Source organism: Adiantum capillus-veneris, chromosome 15 (assembly GCF_014529385.1).
Source record: "Adiantum capillus-veneris isolate H3 chromosome 15, ASM1452938v2, whole genome shotgun sequence".
Taxonomy (NCBI): domain Eukaryota; kingdom Viridiplantae; phylum Streptophyta; class Polypodiopsida; order Polypodiales; family Pteridaceae; genus Adiantum; species Adiantum capillus-veneris.
Genome location: NC_140945.1, coordinates 85,617,350 through 85,638,429, shown reverse-complemented (window position 1 = coordinate 85,638,429; position 21,080 = coordinate 85,617,350). Strand labels below are relative to the sequence as shown.

General features: G+C 42.6%; 1 pseudogene; it reads right to left on the bottom strand.

Moving 5' to 3' along the window:
- Window positions 1-1,924: 1,924 nt before the first annotated feature.
- Window positions 1,925-3,481, bottom strand: LOC147441007 (uncharacterized; annotated as a pseudogene).
- Between the last annotated feature and the right edge of the window lie 17,599 nt (window positions 3,482-21,080).

Below are 21,080 nucleotides of genomic sequence, written 5' to 3'. Positions count from 1 at the left end.
GAAAACTAAGCATTCAGGTCATGAGGCTCGAACGAGCCCTTAAACTAGAGACTAAATGCTCAACTAAAACAAGTCATGTTTAAGTGATCACGAGGCTTGAAAAATAAACATCCATGTCATGAGGCTTGAACTTAAGTTCGAGCCTCGAAGCTAGAGACTAAATGCTCAACTAAAATAAGGTGTATCGTGCTCAAGATGCTTGAAAACTATCCACGTCCTGAGGGTTAAACTTTAGCTCAAACCCAAGAGGAATAGAATGAATGCTCGACTACTTAGAAAGAGTTTCGCAAGAGTCTTTGTTTCAAGAAGCATGAGAGAGAGAGAGAGAGAGAGAGAGAGAGAGAGAGAGAGAGAGAGAGAGAGAGAGAGAGAGATCATACCTTGAGCTACTTATGCCCTCAAACAAATTAAGTGCACCAGTGTCATTGCATTTGTAGGATGTGGCAAGCATGGATGCCAGTTTTGCAGGCACGCATATATGTGCCTGCCCAATATTTATCTTCTGTTGTCCATGCAACAATATCCTCGCCACCTACTTCCCAAGTGGCCCTGTTTTCTATATATGACGTACCTACATTCAAGCACATACTATAAAGACTCCACGGATGGAAGCTTCCGAATTGCCTCCACAATAGGTATCAAGCAGGCAATTTCTTCCTCCTAGAGTTCTCAAAAGAATTAATAATTGAATCTAAAGGGCATGAGGGTCAAGAGCCTCATGAGTCAGAGATGTTTAAAGATGGATTTCAACTGGAATTTTTTTTTTCTTTGTGGCCCATAAGACTCAAATCTCATGAGATAGGACTTGTAGATGGGTTCTAGCTTGGAAGAGTCCTACTAGAGTGTTCATGATGCTTACAAATTGAGTAATTAGATGATGAGACAGAAAAACAAGTTTGGACTGTATGAAGACTCAATTCAAATATAGTGAGATACAAACCCTTCGGAATAGTTTCTGGATAGAAATTGTTCTACTAGAGTGGTCATGGGGCCTAAAAATTGAGTATCCATGTCATGAGGCTTGAACTTAAGTTTGAGCGTGATGAGTTCCACTAGAGTGCTCATGAGGCTTGAAAATTGAGTTTTTGTGTCATGAGGCTCGAACTTAGATTCTAGCCGCGAATCTTGAGACTATGTTTTCAACTAAAACAAGTTATATTTGAGTACTCATGAGGCTTGAAAACTAAGTATTCACGTCATGAGGCTCGAACTTAAGTTCGAGCCCTCAAACTAGAGACTAGATGCTCAACTAAAATAAGTCACTTTTGAGTGATATGAGGCTTGAAAAATAAGCATCCATGTCATGAGGCTCGAACTTAAGTTTGAGCCTCGAAGCTAGAGACTAAATGCTCAACTAAAATAAGGTATATCATGCTCAAGATTCTTGAAAACTATCCAGGTCATGAGGGTTAAACTTTAGTTCAAATCCAAGAGGAATAGAATAAATGCTCAACTACTTAGAAAGAGTTTTGCAAGAGTCTTTGTTTCAAGAAGCATGAGAGAGAGAGAGAGAGAGAGAGAAAGAGAGAGAGAGAGAGAGAGAGAGAGGGAGATAAGATAGATCATACCTTGAGCTACTTATGTCCTCAAAAAAATTAACGGCACGAGTGTCACTGCCTTTGTAGGATGTGGCAAGCGTGGATTCCAGTTCAGACATTCATGCATGCGCTTGCTCAATACTTATCTTCTATTGTCCATGCAGTATCCTCGCCACCTACTTCCCAGGTGGCCCTCTTTCCCATATGATGTACCTGCATTCCGGAACATACCATACATATTGCATGGATAGAACCTTCTGAATTGCCTCCACAACAGCTATCAAGCAAGCAATCTCTTCCTCCTAGAGTTCTCATGAAGATTTATAATTGAGTCTCAAGGGCATGAGGGTTAAGGGCCTCATGAGTCATAGATGTTTAAAGCTGTATTTCGACAACTTGAAAAAGTTTTGCATGTGTATCTAGCCCATGAGAGTCAAACCTCATGATATAGGACTCTTGTAGATGGATTCTAGCTTGGAAGAGTCCTACTATCGTGTTGATGATGCTTACAAATTGAGTCCTTCGATGATAAGACAAAAAAACAAGTTTGGACAGTATGAAGACTCAATTCAAATCTTGTGAGATACAAACCCTTCGAGATAGTTTCTAGATAGAAATTGTTCTACTAGAGTGGTCATAGGGCCTAAAAATTGAGTGTCTGTGTCATGAGGCTTGAACTTAAGTTTGAGCCTGATTCCGGAACCTTTTGAAAAAGGACGTGGGTCCAGCCAGTCTCTCAGGGGAGGGCGAGGAGAGAGAGGCGGAGCACCACCAGGGCCTGGAAGAGGGAGGCCAGTTGCGAGCGGAGCACGGTGACACACGCTCGGGCTTCTTGCGAGCGCTTGTGCACGCTGTCGATTCTCTGCCTCAGATCCGCAACAGTAGCCTGATCTGCATGAGCTGGTCCGGAGACGGTGGCGTGGATGGAGGCGGCGGCGGAGTGCAGCCCTTGAAGCTCGAAAAGAGAGCGCCCATGTCCTCCTGCTTCAGGTCACACTGTAGCTGCTACAGGGGCCCACCCCACATCGTTGCCGTCGCTAGGCTACTGCCGCTCTTGCAGCTGGAGGCGACGATCTTGCAGGCGCTGCGGATGGCGTCAGATGATGATCGGAGGGGGGGAGCAAGGGTTGCGATGGCGGAGGCCAGCACTAGCAGAGATATGAGCAAGGTGCCATCCAAGGCGTGATGGAGGGGCTGTGCTGCGGGATCACGTCGACAATTAGCTGCAGGTGCCAGCAGCTCGCGCTTGGCCGCCAGCAGCAAGGCCGCCTGCGCCTCTTTGATGGGCCTGTATTGGGCACAGCTGAGCGATTGAAGGCCATCTAAGCACGGTCGCAGCCGCCGTGCTGCTGCCAGGCGACCTGCTCTGGAGGTCTGTACTCCTCGGGCGCTCTGAATTAGCGCTGCCTGAAGGGAGCCCAGCTGGCGGTCCACGTCGTCTGCCACCTGCTTGAGAGAGGTGCAAGCGTCCAGCAAGCTCAGCATCTCATCGGTGCGCTGATTGGCGGGTGGAGGCTCAAGCGCATTCTTGAGAGCAGAGGCAAGAGCGGAGTGGGTGGAGAGCGTGCAGGCGCAGGCGTCAAGCAGCCAATGGAGATGCGCGCTTCCTCCCTGCAGCTGCAGCTGCCCGACCCGCTGTGCCAGGTCGGCATGGAAGCTGCCCATGAGTAGCTGCACATCACCTTCCTCTGCACCTGCACCTGCGCTTGCTGCGGGGGGCCGTGTTCTTCATGCGGAATGACTGTACTCTGGCCACCAAGGCCAGAAGATTGCCAGCGCCCATTTTTCTGCTGATCTTATCGACTACAAGGCTACAAGCTGATGACGATGATGATTCTGCTCAACGCGGTGCTTGGGAAAACTGGTTCATCAGCACACACATTTATATACCTAAGTAATGGTGTGCTAGCTCCTTATAATTAGTAAAGTGAAGGCTGGCTCCACCCTTTTGCTTGTGTGTATGCTTTAGTCATCTTGCTCTGGATTTCAGTCGATCCTCTTTACATGATTTCACCCACCTGCGAATTCTTCTGCTCACTCACGCCAATTGCATTTCTAGATTTTGTTTTTTAAACCTTGTCCAGGGTTCGCATATGCCAAAAAGAAATAAAGGGCACTAATATTCTCTACCCATCATGTACTTTCCATCTCAAAAGGCAAGGTCACTAATAAAGGGCACTAATATTCTCTATCCATCATGTACTTTCCAACCAAGGCTAAGCTACTCTCTTTTGTTTCTTGCAAGGTGTCCTCCTCCTTCCTCTCTCTGGTCACTGCTTACCTCTTCTCTCGAGGGAATCCTCTCTCTCTCTCTCTCTCTCTCTCTCTCTCTCTCTCTCTCACACACACACACACACACATCCTAAAAGTCTTAATGCTTTTCTAGTGACGAATTTTGCATGTGATACTTCTTTTGCTTTATTTTCTACACCTAGAGTGATTGGACTACTTAGTTTTAGTGTGAGTAACTTAGAATCTTCTAATCTAATACTTTTTTTAAGATCGATGGACTTGAAGACATGCCTCACCATGTCCCGTTACTAATTTTGCATGTCATACTGCTTTTGCTTTTCTACACCTAGAGTGAATTGCACTACTTAGTTTTAGTGTGAGTAAAGAATCTTTTTATGTGAACAAAGAATCCGATCCGTTGTCAAAGATCTAAGATATTGAATCTCCTAATTGAGCTCAAAATTAGACCAAAGGGCCTATAAGCATTTAAAACTTGTAAGACCACTGTTTGGAACTCCATCATACTTTCCAATTTTTGTTAAGATTTTTCTTCAGTTGTTCTTCTACTCCCCCCCTTACGCTTAAAGTGCATGTATATTTGACTAGCCAGGTAAACAATCTCACAAGTATTAAAAGTCTTAATGTTTTTCTCGTCGTGATACATTTTGCAAGTGATAATTATTTTGATTTTGTACATGTGGAGTGATTGCACTACTTAGTTTTAGTGTGAGTAAATAATCATAAGAGTGATTTATATGAAAGGTCAACAATCAATTGACGATTGTTGTGACTCCGGAGATGATTCTTTTGTGTGTGTGTGTGCGCGCGCGCAAGAGAGAGAGAGAGAGAGAGAGAGAGAGAGAGAGAGAGAGAGAGAGAGAATTGGAATAAAAGGTACCTTAATTTTCTACACCTAGAGTGGTTGCACTACTTAGTTTAGTGTGAGTAACTTAGAATCTTTTAACCTAATACTTTCTTTAAGGCCGATGGACTTGAAGACATGCGTCACCATATCCCGTGACTAATTTTGCATGTCATACTTCTTTTGCTTTTCTACACCTAGAGTGAATTGCACTACTTAGTTTTAGTGTGAGTAAAGAATCTTTTTACGTGAACAAAAAATCCGATCCGTTGTAAAAGATCTAAGATATTGAATCTCCTAATTGAACTCTTAATTAGACCATCAAGCCTATAAGCATTTAAATTTGTAAGATCGTTGTTTGGAACTCCATCATACTTTCCACTTTTTCTTCAACTGTTCTTCTACTCCCCCCCTTAGCTTAAAGTGCATGTATATTTGACTAGCCAGGTAAAAAATCTCACCAATATTAAAACTCTTAATGCTTTTCTCATCGTGATGAATTTTGCATGTGATTCTTATTTTGATTTTGTACATGTGGAGTGATTGCACTACTTAGTTTTAGTGTGAGTAAATAATCTGTTAATGTGAACAATTTGAAACATGGAGTGATTGCACTAATTAGTTTTAATGTGAGTGAAGAATATTTTAATATAAACAAAGAATTTGATCGGTTGCAATATCTAAGATATTGAATCTCCTAATCAAGCTACTAATTAAACCAATTTAAAGCTGATCCCATCATCCCAAATCCTAGATTGCACCCATTGCTACATAGTACTAGCCTTGTATGATCATCATGCTTTATGTTCAATGTCAACTGAATGCCATACAAAGAGAATCTTAATGCACTATTATCCCAAGGTAAGGCAAGGTCTACCGTCTATGAAGACAAAAGCTTGCTCTCCAAATGGCTTGAACTCAATATCTCTTTTTTTCCATTGGTACTCTAACAAAAATTTTCTAAACACTTGGAGAACCTACTCATGGAAAATTTTAATGGTAAAATTGACTATATACTTTGAAAGTTTTTACTCTAGATTTTGTAATTTTCACCTTCAAATCTATAATTAGGTAAATTTAAAAATTTGTAGGTGGGATTCTACTAAACCTAGGTTTGTCTACGTTCCAAAAGCAAGTCTATGTCATGGTGGAAACGTTTTTTGCTAAGTCCTGAACAATGACATGAGTTTTCTATGTGATTTGTCTCTCTGCCCAAAACTATACATATGTTAATGCTTCCTATTGCTTTACCCTATTTTTTCTAGATAAGGCCTCTTGTAGCAATACAAAAATTTGCAACCTACTTATATGCTCTCACCTACAGAAGGTTGATGTCACTAGCCAAAAACTGTCCCCTTGATTACGAGTTGATGCAACACAACTGCTTCTTCAAGCATGAAACAATGGGCTTTATGCCAGAAATATGCAGCTAATGACAAAGAGTAAAATCAACAACATGGACGCTGACAATCCCAATGCTTAGCTTAGCACCCTCCAATTCAAAAAATGAGTTGAAGTTGGGATTTAGTGAGGGATTTTAAACCTTAGAAGCAAAATCTCGAAGAGTGATTTATATGAAAGGTCAACAATCAATTGACAATTGTTGTGACTCCGGGGATGATTCTTTTTGTGTGTGTGTGTGTGTGTGTGTGTGTGTGTGTGTGTGTGTGTGAGAGAGAGAGAGAGAGAGAGAGAGAGAGAGAATTGGAATAAAAGTAGCTAAATTTTCTACACCTAGAGTGGTTGCACTACTTAGTTTTAGTGTGAGTAACTTAGAATATTTTAATCTAATACTTTCTTTAAGGCCGATGGACTTGAAGACATGCATCACCATATCCCGTATCCTTACAATGAGGTAGAAAATACCTGATACTTACCCAAAATTCAAGTACATCCCTCAACCTGTAAAGCGTACCATATACAAATTTCTTTGACCTGCTAATCACTAAAATTAGAGATTGTAACCCTGGGTGTTGCCATGGCAATCCTAACCCCTGGGTATATCTTGGAAAACCAACCCCCTTGGTGAAAGGTTGGAAAGTACTTTTTGACTATCCCGTGGCAGATAGTGTTTCTTGAAAAACAAAATGTGAAGGTGTCCAAAAATGACCACCAACATGTATTGTGTGATTTTGGAATCACATACGTGGTCATACCACAAAACTGTTTTCTTATATGCATGCCTAGTGCTATAGAGAAAACGAAAGATCCACGCAGGGCGGAACCCCTAGCTCTTAGGGATAGCCATGATGTTGGAAATGCTTGTTGCATCTATACGTCGTGGTATAGATCAGTCTATGCGAGTGTAAGTTCATAAAGAATTCAACTCAATTGTTCCACGAAAACATGTACTGTTGACAAAATACTCAAAAAACATATGTAATGGGAAGACTCTTGCTTGGCCATGAATATCGATGGGGAGTCCACTAGGTAGATCTGTTCAAGCTGGAGAACAATCACCCAAGGAATGCCAACAGTTGGGTCTTACCCTATACCTGACAATGGTTGTTAGCCAGCCTGTGTGGCTCATAGCCCTTATGTCAATGAGTGTTCAATCGACGAACCGACAAAGACTAATTTGGATGGCATCTTGTCCACTTGCTAGCTGAGAGTTAGAGCATCTTGGCTCAGGCGGACTCACGAGCAAAACATCTATCAAAAGCTTCTTAGAAAGCTTTCATTATTCTTCGAGATAAATAAGAAGAAAAATAAATAGCATGTTGGTTTGAGGAAGGTTTCTTAACCTACTGTAGTGCGTACCCAATCCATGTGTTCGTGTGCATCTTATGACTAGGTTGCAGCTTACTATAAGCATGCAAAAATCTATTTGTATGACGCTCTCATAAAGAGAGGCAATAGAAAACACAAGTCAAATCTTCACCCCACTACCTTGTATGGGTTTGTGACTGTACGAGAATAACTTGAATAGGGCACTTTGCCTGTGAATCAACTCCAAGTTTTAGGTTCTTTTTAGTGTTGTTGTGTGTTGAAAGCAACCAAGAATCACGTTAACAATCCATCACTTATCGCTCCCTTGATAGAGTTGCGAGCGTGAGAGCGGAAGCGTAATTTTTGAGTTGGTAGAATTAAATCCACCGAGATAGCATGCCATGCATGAAGAATTGTAAACCCTTGCCGAGAGGAATGGCCGCAAAAGTGAGAGCCAAAACAAAAGTTCCTTGCACGGTAGCCTATACTGCTAGGGAGACATCCTAACTTGATGTTGCCACACAGAAAATGGGAGCAGATATCCGTATTTTACCAGCTCTGCAATCGTGTATACCAATTCCCTTGGTTTGAAGTCAATGGGCTGTATCGATGTACATGTTAGAATCCGTGCTTTACAATAGGATGAAAGGTTAGACAATTTTACGTTTTGGTTGTTTTTCCATGTTTTCACATTTCTTTTGGAACATATTGTATGATGCAAAGTTGTCTTGAAATTTTGAAGGACAAACTCACTGGAAGATGGCTCATAGCCATAGCTACTGCACGAGAGAGAGTTGTCGCGTATATCATATACATCCTCTTTGCATGTAATGAAATAACATGCAGACAAAGTGACAAATTCCTCCAAGTTTTTATTCTCATAGCATATGCCAGATGGGAAAATTGCAATGCAATATGCCGAATTGGAAGCCTTGCTTCCCTCAACAGCAAAAGAAAGTCGACCATGTCGATCATTCACAAAAAATAGACCTTGTCTACTTGTAGATCTGCTAGAAAAACTGAATTATATGTGCAATGTATATGCATCTTGTACATACTTGAGTCTATGAATGATAGCCAAGAGCAATCATAGATTCCCATTGCATACCATAGTTATCAAGCACATGCTTAGTAAACAAATACGTACCTCATTAAGTACATTTGTTGACGAACCTTGCTGTCGTAAGAATAGGATGACTTGCCAGCAAGAAGAAAACCAAGAAATGATTTTCCAGATAATGATGGTTGGTTCAATAGACATGGCCGCTAGTGGATTCAAATTCACCATTTCAGATTGCATGCATCTTAGAATTGAATTAATGATCGGACGTGCCAATCATTGTTGCCTTAGAAGGCACATGCAATGCCTAAGTTACCGCTACTACTAGACAACCGTGCCTCGTAGAAACCCATGTAGAGGTAATCTCTATCAGAGCCATACTCCTTAGTCCAAATCAAGGTAATGAATACCAAAATTGGGCGTAATAGGTTGAACTTGATCATACTGGACCCGTAGGTAATCGCTCAGGGCACCGTGGCCGAGGTTAACATAAGAACATACTCCTACAATTCAAATTGTATACATAAATCTATGAAAATTGCAAGACCACGAAATTGCAAACCTTTGATAATCCGTTCGTGTGCCTGTCCGAGGTCACGCACTTTCTTCACCACCATCAATTCCTGGGAAACTCGAAAACATGACCATATAACTTCCACTATCGACTCCGGGCAAGTCGAAAACATGACCATAGAGCCTTCCTTGATGCGCCATGCTTTCATGGCCGTCGAATGCAACGTGGTGGAGTACTACGCCCTTACTTTGTGTGACAAATCATGGCCCATTATCGAGGTCACAAAAAAAAAATTCCGTGGTGCATGGCATAAGCTCGCATCTCAAATTCTGCAACGCATCATGGCATAAGCATGGCATCTTGAATGCCGCAACGCATCATGGTATAAGCTCGTAGCTCGAATTCTACACCGCATCCTGGTATAAGCTTGCAACTTAAAGTCTTGGTGGGAATGCACCCTTTGTATGGCCTTAGGGATGGCAATTGGGCGCCCACTTGAGAGGAACATTAAAAAAAAAGGAAAATAGCTTCAATAGCTATGGCGGCCACTACGCAAAGTCAAATGAAGGAGATCGCGCATGCAACAAGCCCTGGTTCGAAACACAACAGAAACTAGTTTTGCTCTCTTGCTCTGCACGCACCCTTCAAGCCTACAAACCAGCAATTCCATGCAGGTCCATGATGGCCTTCCTTGATGGGGAGGAGCTGGGAGCACAACGGAAGAAGAATACGCACGCACACACTCACACACACACCACCATAGCTACACACAGGTTGAAGGGGGGAGAGCCAACGTTCTGTATGCCCCCTTCCTTTCTTCTCTTATCTTATGCACTAAGGCACAATACACATTGTACTTAGTGTTAGTGGCTCACACAAGTGTATAGCTGTACACTTAGGGTTAGCGGCAGTTAGTCATGGGCGGTCGGCCACACGACCATGAAACCTAACATTTCTAGAATGGATTATACATAGTTTTTTTTGGAGAATTTTTTTTTGGTACCAATTGACTCATTCAAAGACCTATACATGCAAAATTGTAAAATACCTCACAAAATGATGGGTATAAAGAACACAAAATGCTTTATGAGCAAAAACTGGGAATAAGGCACTTAGATCAAATGGGGTGGTGGCCTTCTGATTAGAATTTTATTTGTATAAATAACTATTCAAAGTTAATTTTGAAAAAAAAAGTGATATATAATAACCTTATCTATAACCTATATAAGTGCACTTGTATCTTAAAGGAGTGATTAACTTTCTTGATTACAAGTTTAAAAAGGACTTAAAAAGAACTCACACCCTATACTATTCATAAACAAGAATAAATGATTAAGTTTGGACAATAGTTTTTAAGTTAAAAAGCTTGCAAGATGTACATGAATAACAACTTATAGTCCATTGACACCTGTAAATTGCATTCAAGTCTATCATAATATCTATTGTCTTGTTTCACTACAAGAGGTTGTGTGCTCTTGTGACGCTGTTAGCGACGGAAATACACTGGGTTTTTATAACCCCCGGCGTCGTTAAAACCGTCGCTAACAGCGTCGCTACGAGAGCGTCGCTATAGGCGTCGCTATATGCGTCGCTATATAGCGATGCCTATAGCGACGCTTATAGCGACGCTCTCACAGAAGAGTATAGCGACGCATATAGCGACGCTACAGAGCCATAAATAGCGACGCTTATAGCGACGCCTGAGAGAATATTTTTTTGGTGGCAGGGCATTGAATGCCCTGCCACCCATCAACCATATTGTACTTGATTCAGTTTTTAAAAAAAGTGCAAAAGTAGATAATAGACCCAAAATAGTCACCCACAAGACGCATTGTTTGCAAAATTGACAATTGTACACATCATAGGCAAACTGAATTGATTGGCAAATGTAATAATGACAATTGTACAACATCATAGGCATAAAGAATTGATTGGCAAAAGGAATTGCGGTGACAAATGTAATAATATACATGGTTCAAAAAGACGTATAAAATCCGTCTCATGATACATAAGCTACGAGAAACCCTAAACTAATGCTATCTAGCTACGGCTAAACTGACGTCGTCTAATCAGACGTCTCATCGCGTCCAAGCGGCGTATCTGTCGGATTCTCCAAAAAAAGACAATAAGACAGTTTTCAGTAAATATAAACATATAACGACATTTATAAAACAATACAAAAAATAAAAAAGAGTAAACCCTAATACTAACCATGCCGCCGCGAGAACTGAGAATGTCCATCAGGGCGTTTAAGCCCTTCTTGCCTGCGTACTCGCGCTCGTACGGTGTGGGATCACGTCCTGTCATCGACCGCTGTCAAAACATACAAAGATTTCATTATGTTAGAACTAAAAAACTCATAAACCCTAAACTATCGAACATGCATAAAGAGCAATGTGAAAAGACTTACAAAATCGGCCTCAAATGATGCCCATCCACCGCTCCCCAAGTGGTGCGAGCTCCCTGCCTCTACTCGCGCTCTGGCTGCATCCTTTTGTTGCTTCCACTTGTCGGGATTCTCGCGCGCTGCTTTCTTCGCATTCTTCCAATCTTCTTTGGCCAGCCAATCTGGCCTATTCCACCCATTCTTGATTGCTTTTTGCACTTCGGAACGCTTGTGTTTGCAGTATTTGCGCATTCGAATCTTCATCAGGTCTTCATTGAAGCGTTGATCCCGTGTCGGAACGGGAAACTCATCATGAAGTATGCTGATGACTCTGTTTTTTAAATCACTTGGTACTTCACTCCATTTGTTTAGTATATAGTGTCTAAACAGCTGAGAGCAAAGACCACGCATGCGCGAGATCACCTTCTTGCCGTCATCATCCATGATGATGCCGCCGCTGATGTCAACGGAGTAAGGCAAGCCCTCTGGCCGGTGACGCGTGAACCTGGGTGTCCCGGGAGGGGTCTCTAGCGGCGTGTCGATGGGGGTACGGACGTCAGGTGTCTCCACCGGCGTCTGGGCGCCGAAGCGAGGAGTGTCGAGTGGGGTGGCTCCCGGCGGAGTAGGTAGAGGTGTGTAGCTTCTAGGAACAGTCAGCCGTGCAAAACCTGGCGTAGATGGCGATGCTGTGGCTGGTGTGGGGGCGGGCAAAGAAGGGGAGGGTAAAGAGCCTCGTCGAACACGAGGCGGTGTGGAGGCATCGGTGGCGGAATCCCCACAACAACCGCCACCGCCACCACTAGAGCGCCGGTTTCTAGACGAGTGTGACGCTCGTCTCGTCGACGCCGAAGCTTCAGAGCGCGCCGAATGCTCCGAAAGAGAGGGAGATGCGGATGGTGTAGGAACGCGCGATGATGCGCCAGAGCGATGACGCTCCACGTACCACTGTCTCTGCTGCGGTGACAAAGAAGAAAGAAACTCCTCATCATCCATACCTGCATTAAACACACGAATATTTAAACTTAATATTGAATGAATAGAGTAGACAATGACGCAAAGACCATTAAATACAATGACGTAATGACGCATATAAATACAATGACGCAATGAATCGAGTGATAAAAGAGGCAAGTCGAAAACTCAGAATTTTCAATCAAAAGATGTGAGCGCGAGTAGAAAAGAGCGTTATACACCATGGAAGCTACTTAGAGAGCCAGAGCTTTTACAGCACGGAGCAAAATTGTTCAAATACAATATTTGTGGCTTTAAGAGATCTCTCTCTCATCCTCGCATAACTCAGCATAACTTCCTATATCTATATAGAGCTCTCCGTTTAAACACATATCCTCTGTTTCATTTTGTAGCTCCTCTGCATGCACCCCATATAGAGTAGTAGCATCTTGATGCTCGTCTGGCACCACCGCAGCGGCTTCTGATTGAGCATCTTCTCTGATCTCCTCCATTGATGTCGTTGTGATTGGTACATGGTATCCTTCATACGTCCTTGCACTACGAGGGGTTACCTCTATGACGTACCACCAGTTTGATGTAGACTTTGTAGGATGAAATACTACCTGCCAGAGCCACATAACTTACATGAGATCTTTCAAGCACATAACTTGTAAAAGGGGGATGTTAACTATTTATATACTTACTTGTTCACAATGCTCGGGTAGTACGAAAGTGTCTCTTAGGTCAGTCCATTTCTTAGTAGAATCCACCTCAAGAAAACCAGACTCTCCTCTACGCACAGTAGCGTTTCGACCCTCCATGATTATCTTGAACCATTGCACGTCGAACAAGTCGACAAAAAATCCTCTGTAATCGATCCTCAAAATCTCTTGCAGCGTGCCGAAGTAAGTGAGTTCCGCCACCACGGGATCTGCATCAGAGGAACGTCGTCGACTAGACTGTTCAAATTTTGCCATGATTCCACAATCTTGAGTAAAACGCTTTTTGTCGATTCGTTCCACCCTAAAATGTCGACCTTTACACCATGCTGCTGTGTATGACTTATACTACAACGAACAAAGATTATGAGTGGCCGTTCAAACGTTTATAAATAAAGTCACTTGCTAGTCGTACATTGCAAACTTACCTTGGTCGCGCAACCCCGAGAGTACTCCCACTCTTCTTCAGTCACTTCGTCACCGCATTGTTGTGCGCTTTTCAATTGGTTGTGCAACCATCTTAAGCTCATGAAGGTTGGTAGGCTCTCCAGAACCGCTGGATAGTGCATCGGTGGTCGTCTTCCCCGTCTCCACTCGATTCGTGCCCTTTGTCGCTCTTGCTTTGCATCCTCATATTGTGAAATCCACTTTTGCATCACTGGATTGTGAAGCATGCAAAATCGGTTGATTTTAGCCTCTAGATCTTCCGTCATCTTCTTCTCAACACCGAGATTGCACATGACAATCCCAGATATGCGCTCATCATCTATGGTTCGCCATAGCGTGTCCCGGGATTTATCAAATCCGTCTAGCCACTCTCCAATGTACACTAGGGACTCTGATACCAACCAACCTTCTGCCATGCTACCCTCCGGACGTGCCTTTTGACGCACATATCCCTTAAGCGTTTTCATGAAACGCTCTAAGAAGAACATCCATCTGGAATGAACTGTGCCAGCTATTTCCACCTCATCAACTATGTGAACAAGAAGATGCACCTGAATGGTTAGTATTGTAGTAGGAAAATGTTTCTCAAACATGGACACAAGCTCCGCAGCATTTAGTTTGGCGAATGGTATGGAGTCTACGTCGATCTCCTTTTGTGAGATCCATTGCACCAGCTTTGCAAGTTTGTAGATTGTGTTACGGATGTCGAGAGACAAACATCCCTCAATGGCAACCGGTAAAATAAACTGTAAAGTATGTGCAGCAATGATATTAAAGTCCACATTTTATGCAATGATATTAAAGTCCACTATGAACGTACCTGACACATTTTATGCCAATCGTGTGACTTCAAACCGGTAAGATTTCCTTCTTTAGTAAAACACGTTCGGAGCGAGTGCATTACGCCAGTGGGGGTCCGCAAAGATCGAATGGCCTCTTTTACTTTGCGTTCTTGGGCTCCTGTGAAAATCCATGGTGCTTTAGGAAGTTTTATCGATCCATCAGACGCTGTTTGTGGCCAATATTGCTCCATACGATCCACATTTCTAAGGTCAACTCTGGCTCCCAAAGTATCTTTCTTGCCGGTCAAATGGTCCCATAGTAGATTACCCACATTCTTGAATATGTGCATTGGATCGAGCAAGTGATTGATCACGAGTCGGGGCCAGTATGGTAACTCGTACCATAGAGATAGTCTCTTCATCCCTGGAGGCAATCCGTCATCGCACATCTCCTTCTGCTCTAACCATGCTTGTGCAGACATCCTTGGTGGCTCTCTTCCCAAAAAGCCGTCGCGTAACACATGATTCTCCGGAAGATACGCTTGATGACCTTCGTAGATTTGCTTCTTCAGTGAGGGTGCCCTACGTGCATTCAGTCTAGGTCCACATGTGACACATGCTCTGTATCCGCTTGTTTGAAGCCCTGCATGTATACACATGATAATAGATCAACTATGGGGAAAAACAAGATTTACAGTGTCTGAGTGAGGAGTGTCAATAGATCACCTGAGCATTCTGTTAGCCCGGGATAGTCATGCATGGTCCACATTAGAATACCTCTGATCAAAGCATTCCGTCGTCCTGTGTGTCGGCTCATATCCACCACCTCTATGCCAATCCACAATTGTTGTAGCTCTTCCAATAGTGGACGAAGATACACATCCATATTCCCCACTTTATATCGCCCTGGCACAATCAAGCTTAGCCATAGGTGCCCCTTCTTCGTAGTCAACCACGGGGGAATGTTGTAGTTGACGATGACAACGGGCCATACACTGTAAGATGTTGATCTTTGACCAAATGGATTTACGCCATCCATAGCCAGGCCTAAGCGCAAATTTCGAGCTTCCCTGGCAAAATCCGACCATGTTCCATCTATATGTTTCTAGGCTACGCAATCTGCAGGAATTCGTAGCACACCATCCGAAGATTTATTCTCCTCATGCCATGATGCTAGGGCGGCCATGGACTTACATTCGAAGAAATGCTTGATGCGAGGAAGCAAAGGAAAATGTCGCAAAACCTTTTGTGGAATTTTTGTCCCGTGGAGATCTACTCGATATCTTTCGGAATCACATTTCGGACACTTCTCCATGTCTGTGTATTCCCCTCTGAAAAGAATGCAGTCATTAGGACAAGCGTGGATAGAATTGTAATCCATCCCCAAGTTTCGCAAAATCTTTCTTGCTTCATCTCGAGAATCTGGCATCACATTGTCAGCTGGTAGAATGTGCTCTTTCAGCAATCTACACAACATAAAAATATGATACAGTCGTGTAAAAATCTATCAGATCATTATACATTTAGAGTTCTATTAAAGTAAACTAATTGTAATAGATCACCTGAAAAGCGCTGTGACGCTAGTGTCACTCCATCCAAACTTTGCCTGCATGTTGAGAAGAACCAGGAGTGCTTTCAATCTAGACATACGTGCTCCATTATACAATGACGTATCGGCTTCACTTTTCATATCATCATAGATAAGCCTTTCTGAATCCATGATCGTCTCGATCATTTCATCAATCTCGGGCTCAAACATTGCCTCGTTGGGAATGTGCTCTGCATGATCATCCCCCGAGATGTCAGAGGGTACATCTTGTGCCCTCACATATGCTGCTTGACCAAAGCGCCTGCGAATACGTCTATTGGGTTGCAAGATTGCTGCTTGTTGGCCAGCGTCAGAGTCCGACGAGTTATAATTGGCAACAACTCGATCTATAATAGATGGATCGAACTCGCCAAATTCGCGAACGTGCTGCAAAGAAACACGTCTTGTCCGTCGCACAGCATGCTTGCATTGATTACAAGGACATAAGACCCTCGTTGAGAGATAGGTGTTTCGGTTGGACGGTCCCACATCCTCGTCGCTACTCATAATGAGGATAAAAAACTTATAACCTGGACAACAAATTTAATATTCTATTGGCATTCTTCGTCTTATCTCTCTCTCTCTCTCTCTCTCTCTCTCTCTCTTTACCTCACATTCTCTAGTCATGTCCAATCCCCGCACACCTCGGTCTAGAAGTGCACGGAGATCAGAACCACCGGGTTATAATCTCGTCTTTATTGGTCAATACCTATATTTGTGGGTACAAGAAATCTACACACCCACGTCTACATGATACTGCATGTAGTGGAAAAAATCCCTTTGCCTCTTCTCTAGCTGTAGCACTTCACTTCATCTTAACATCTTTTCACAGTAGATCTTTTCACTGTTCGTCTAACTCTAAACCCTAAACCGTAAGTAATTCTTGCGTGGACTCGATCTAACGTAAATAAGCGTAAATCTAAATAAACGTAAATCTAACTAAAAATAAAGCTAAATCTAATTTAACGTAAGTCTAATGACTAGAGGTTGTTTAGATGGTCATTGTGTCGGGGATGTAGTGACTCTTGTCGCCCTGAAGATCCACCTTCTTCCCTATCTTCTGAAGACATTTCACCAGTACTTTTGGATCGACGGAGCCCACCATGAGTGAAGGCAGCAATACCCTATATTCCATTGAGGGCTTTCTTCACCCGCTTCATGCAGGCATCGCAGTCTATGGAGACCCGCATCTAATCTAATATAACGTAAATCTAAATCTAGCTTAAATAAACGTAAATCTAGTTAAAAATAAACCTAAATCTAAGTTAATGTAAGTCTACATATAACCTAATCTTTAACGTCTTTTAAGATAGTTTCCTACGACGTTATAACTCTCTTCTTCCTGTGTGTGTGCGCGTGTGTGGATGTGTGTGCCAATAAAAAGAGATAAATGGTATAACCTTTCTATCACCCATGCCAAGTATGATAGATTGATTATGCCATTTCCCTCTTGAATAATAGGTCTTCAGTTCAACTCCTCGTCGGCTAGATCTTTAGGTCTTTTAATTTTAATTAGTTTCCTACGACGCTCCCTTAGTTTCTCTTTCTTTCTCTCTCAATGTGTGTGCGTTTTTTTGGATCGTATGCATGTTTTCTTTCTCTTTTCCTCTCTCAATGTGTGCGTTTTTTGTTTATGCATGTTCTCTCTCTCTTTTCCTCTCTCAATGCGTGCGTTTTTTGTTTATGCATGCTCTCTCTCTCTTTTTCTCTCTCAATGTGTGTGTGCATTCTTTGTTTATGTATGTGTGTGCGTTTTTGTTTTTGTTTGTACTCTCTCTCTCTCTCTCTCTCTCTCTCTCTCTCTCTCTCTCTCTCAAAAACACTATGTGTGTGTGTATGTGTGTGTGTGAGAGAGAGAGAGAGGGAGAGAGAAAGAGGGGAAGGGAACATGAGAATGAGGAGAGGGAAGGAGCATACCTGGCTCTCCTTCCTCTCCTCGTGTGTGTGTGTGTGTGTGTGTGTGTGTGTGGAGAAGAAAAGAGAGAGAGAGAGAGAGAGAGTGAGGGAGAGCGTTACCTGCTCTTTGCTTGAGGGCGCCGAAAAACTCAGATCTGAGATCTGAGTTTTTGGGCGCGCTCGGTTATTTTTTTTACCCCAGCTGGCGTCGCTATGAGCATCGCTATAAGCGTCGCTATAAGCGTCACAAATTTACAAATAAATTTGCGACGCTCATAGTGACGCCGGGAAATTTTTTTTTGAGCGTCGCTGTGTGAGCGTCGCTAATACGAAGAACCTCTTGTAGTGTTTGAATGGATGTAGGTGACGATTCTATCCTTTCTTGGAATTATTTTGGCTTAGCTGTTGTCCGTCACTATTATACTAGACTCTTGCTACTTTTGAAAAGATCAATTCTGATTACCCCATGTATATAAACATTAGAATGAGACCTCATTCTTTTAGCTATGTGCAAAAATAACTCAAAGGTGGAGCTTTTTTTGTGCTACTGCTTTTCCACTTGTCTAAACCCAGTTGTCTTTTGAAATCTTATGTTCGTTTGTGTATATTTATTAGTGTAAAACAACAATGCACATGTCCTAAACACAAGGCTCTCCCAATTTTCTAAGGGAATTGGCACACTAGCTTTAGAGATGTGTTTGGACTATCGAGCTAAGTCGGAGCCACTGTCTATGATTCCTAATTAGGTTGGCTGGTGTTAGGCGGTCCCTTTTAGACTATAGTTCAAGATTCTTGCTCACGGAGATCATTGTCTTTTGACTTTGCAGATTTTAGGTTTGAAATTGAATCCACCTTTAATAACCTTGAGTTTTATATAATCTTTCAGGATCACACTTAGTTGGAAATGGCTGCTTGCATGAGAGTCATCTAGAACTTAGAGAAACATGCAAGGATTCTAGAACAAATTAGACTTTACATAAAAGACCATCCCCCTTAAAAAACCGTGTCCCTAGATTAAAGGCTAAAAGTTTTGTAATCTCCTACCCTAAATAATCTCTTTCTAACTCATCAAAACCGTTTGTTACAGGCCTTATCACTCTCCCAATGTCTAGAGTTAACTTCCAAACCTCTTTCTATGGCAATTTCCCTAGCCTAGCCTTGAGATGTAGAAGCAGCTTGGAAGCATCCCAACTTATCTACGAATCTTCCTTGGCTTCTGACAAAAAATCTTTGATTTTACATATGCTCTTTTTTAATGATTGGGTCCAAATCTTGGCCACTTTAGACAAGGATTGTAAGGATGGTGTTGCTATGATCTCCCAATAAAGTTTTCGAATTACCTCTACTTACTTTAAAATATAACTAGAATTTTAGCTCATTTCTCTTCCTCTGGAGATGATATGTCCAACTTTCTTAAAAAACCTTGCGGCCTCAACCCAACTTTTATTAGTACCCACACTACACTTGCTATCTTAAACTGACGATATTTTCTACAAGGATGGTGATACTTTTGAAGATGTCAAAGAATTTCAAAACAACCTTTGCTCCCTTAGTGACTCTAACTTGTTAGAGATGGTCCCCAAAGTTTCCAAGGTCTTCCCCTTTATTCTAGTCAAACAAAAAGAAGTTGAATCATTCAGAGTTGGCCATCAGCTTTGGGTCCTCCCCAACGAGGATTTTTTGGCACCTATCCTAAGTGAAACATGGGTGTATCTAGTTAACCTCCCTCCTTCCTCTATGGAGGACTGCACACTCAAGGTTCTAAATGGCAAGCAGTTCTTGGACAAACGGGAACTCATCAAAGCGCCCTTTAGCCTCAAATTTGTTGACCACTCCAAATGTTTGCCTAATGTTGGTCTATATATTTGTACAAAAGGGAATATGGAGTTCGCTAAAAGCAATCCCAACTTCTATACTTAGTCCATTTGAAATATTTTTTTACCTTACCTAAAATGTGTCACTGGACCCCAAAGCCTCGTGTGATTCTAGTATGCAGCAGATGCACCATTAGCATTGTATGGGTATACAGATGCAGATTGGGCAGGTAGCATTGTTGATAGGAGATCTACGAGTGGCTTCATGTTCTCTTTTGGGAGTGCTGCTGTTACTTGGAGTAGCAAAAAGCAGCCTATGGTTGCTTTATCAAGCACAGAGGCCGAGTACAAAGGTGCAACAGTTGCGGCGTGCGAGGTAGCTTGGCTATGCACATTACTTGAGGACTTGGGAGTGCAGGTGGACCAGTAGATTTTCATCCATTGTGACAACCTCAGCAGCATGCAGTTGGCTAGGAACCTAGTGTTCCATGCCATGACCAAACACATAGAGGTCCATTACCACTACGTTCGAGAGCGAGTGTTGGTGGGCAACATCGACTTGGTCTACGTCAGCACAGAGGAGCAGATAGAGGATATCTTTACCAAGGACCTCGGAGCTGAGAAGCTTCGACGTTTCCAGACTATGCTTAGACTTTGCGACATGCAGAGCTCGAGTGGGAGTGTTGATATGTCGAGCTCTACACCTTGAGCTGGCATCCACTACGGGTCTTGGCCGCTTACGGCATTTACTCACTGGCGCGTTACGTGATCGACACAGAGGATCTTTGCCAGTGATTCTACAGCTGGACTACACTTATAGTGCCAGCCTAGTACGCTTCTAGCGAGTTGACACTTAGTGACCGCATGTATATATGTGCTACTTTTCAGCTTTAGCACTTAGTCATTTTGTAATCTCTTTTCTGTGAAGAAGAAGAAGAAGCTTTCCATCTCTGTTTGCTTTGTGCTTGTCTTGTGTAGCTCTCTTGCATCCTCATTCTTTATAGATGGGTGGTACTTGGCATCAGTAGATGTAGAGCAGATGCAGATGGAAATGAGAGAATACATGAAGGGAGTATGGGAGCATATCAAGGTAAGGATGTATGATGTGGTGAGTAAACCATATCAGATGTTTGCAAAGGAGGAGATGAAGAAGGAAAACTTGTTTATGGAGAAGTAGAATGTTGAACTGAAGCAGAATTATACTGAACTGAAAGGGTAGTTGAGGAACTGAAGATGCAGCTGCAGCAACAAGGAGGTCAACAATCTGAGCAGGTGTTTGTTAATAAAAATTCTGAAGTGCTTGCAGGAACAGGTGTGCCAGCAGGAGTTCAGGAGCATATTACTGAAGACACAAGGAAAGGTGCAGCTGGCAGGACAGGCTAAAGATGTTGTAGAGGAGGACTGAACACACTCCCCTCTCTCTCCTCTTGTAATTACTTTAATCTCCATGTCACCTCTCACTTTTTTCATCAACCCATCTCTCTCTCATGAGACTGCTGTTCTGGCGCATATACACACAGCCAGACAAGTGGGGCCCACAGTCACATGGCCTGTGTAGATAATGATTTCTTCATTTCTAAAT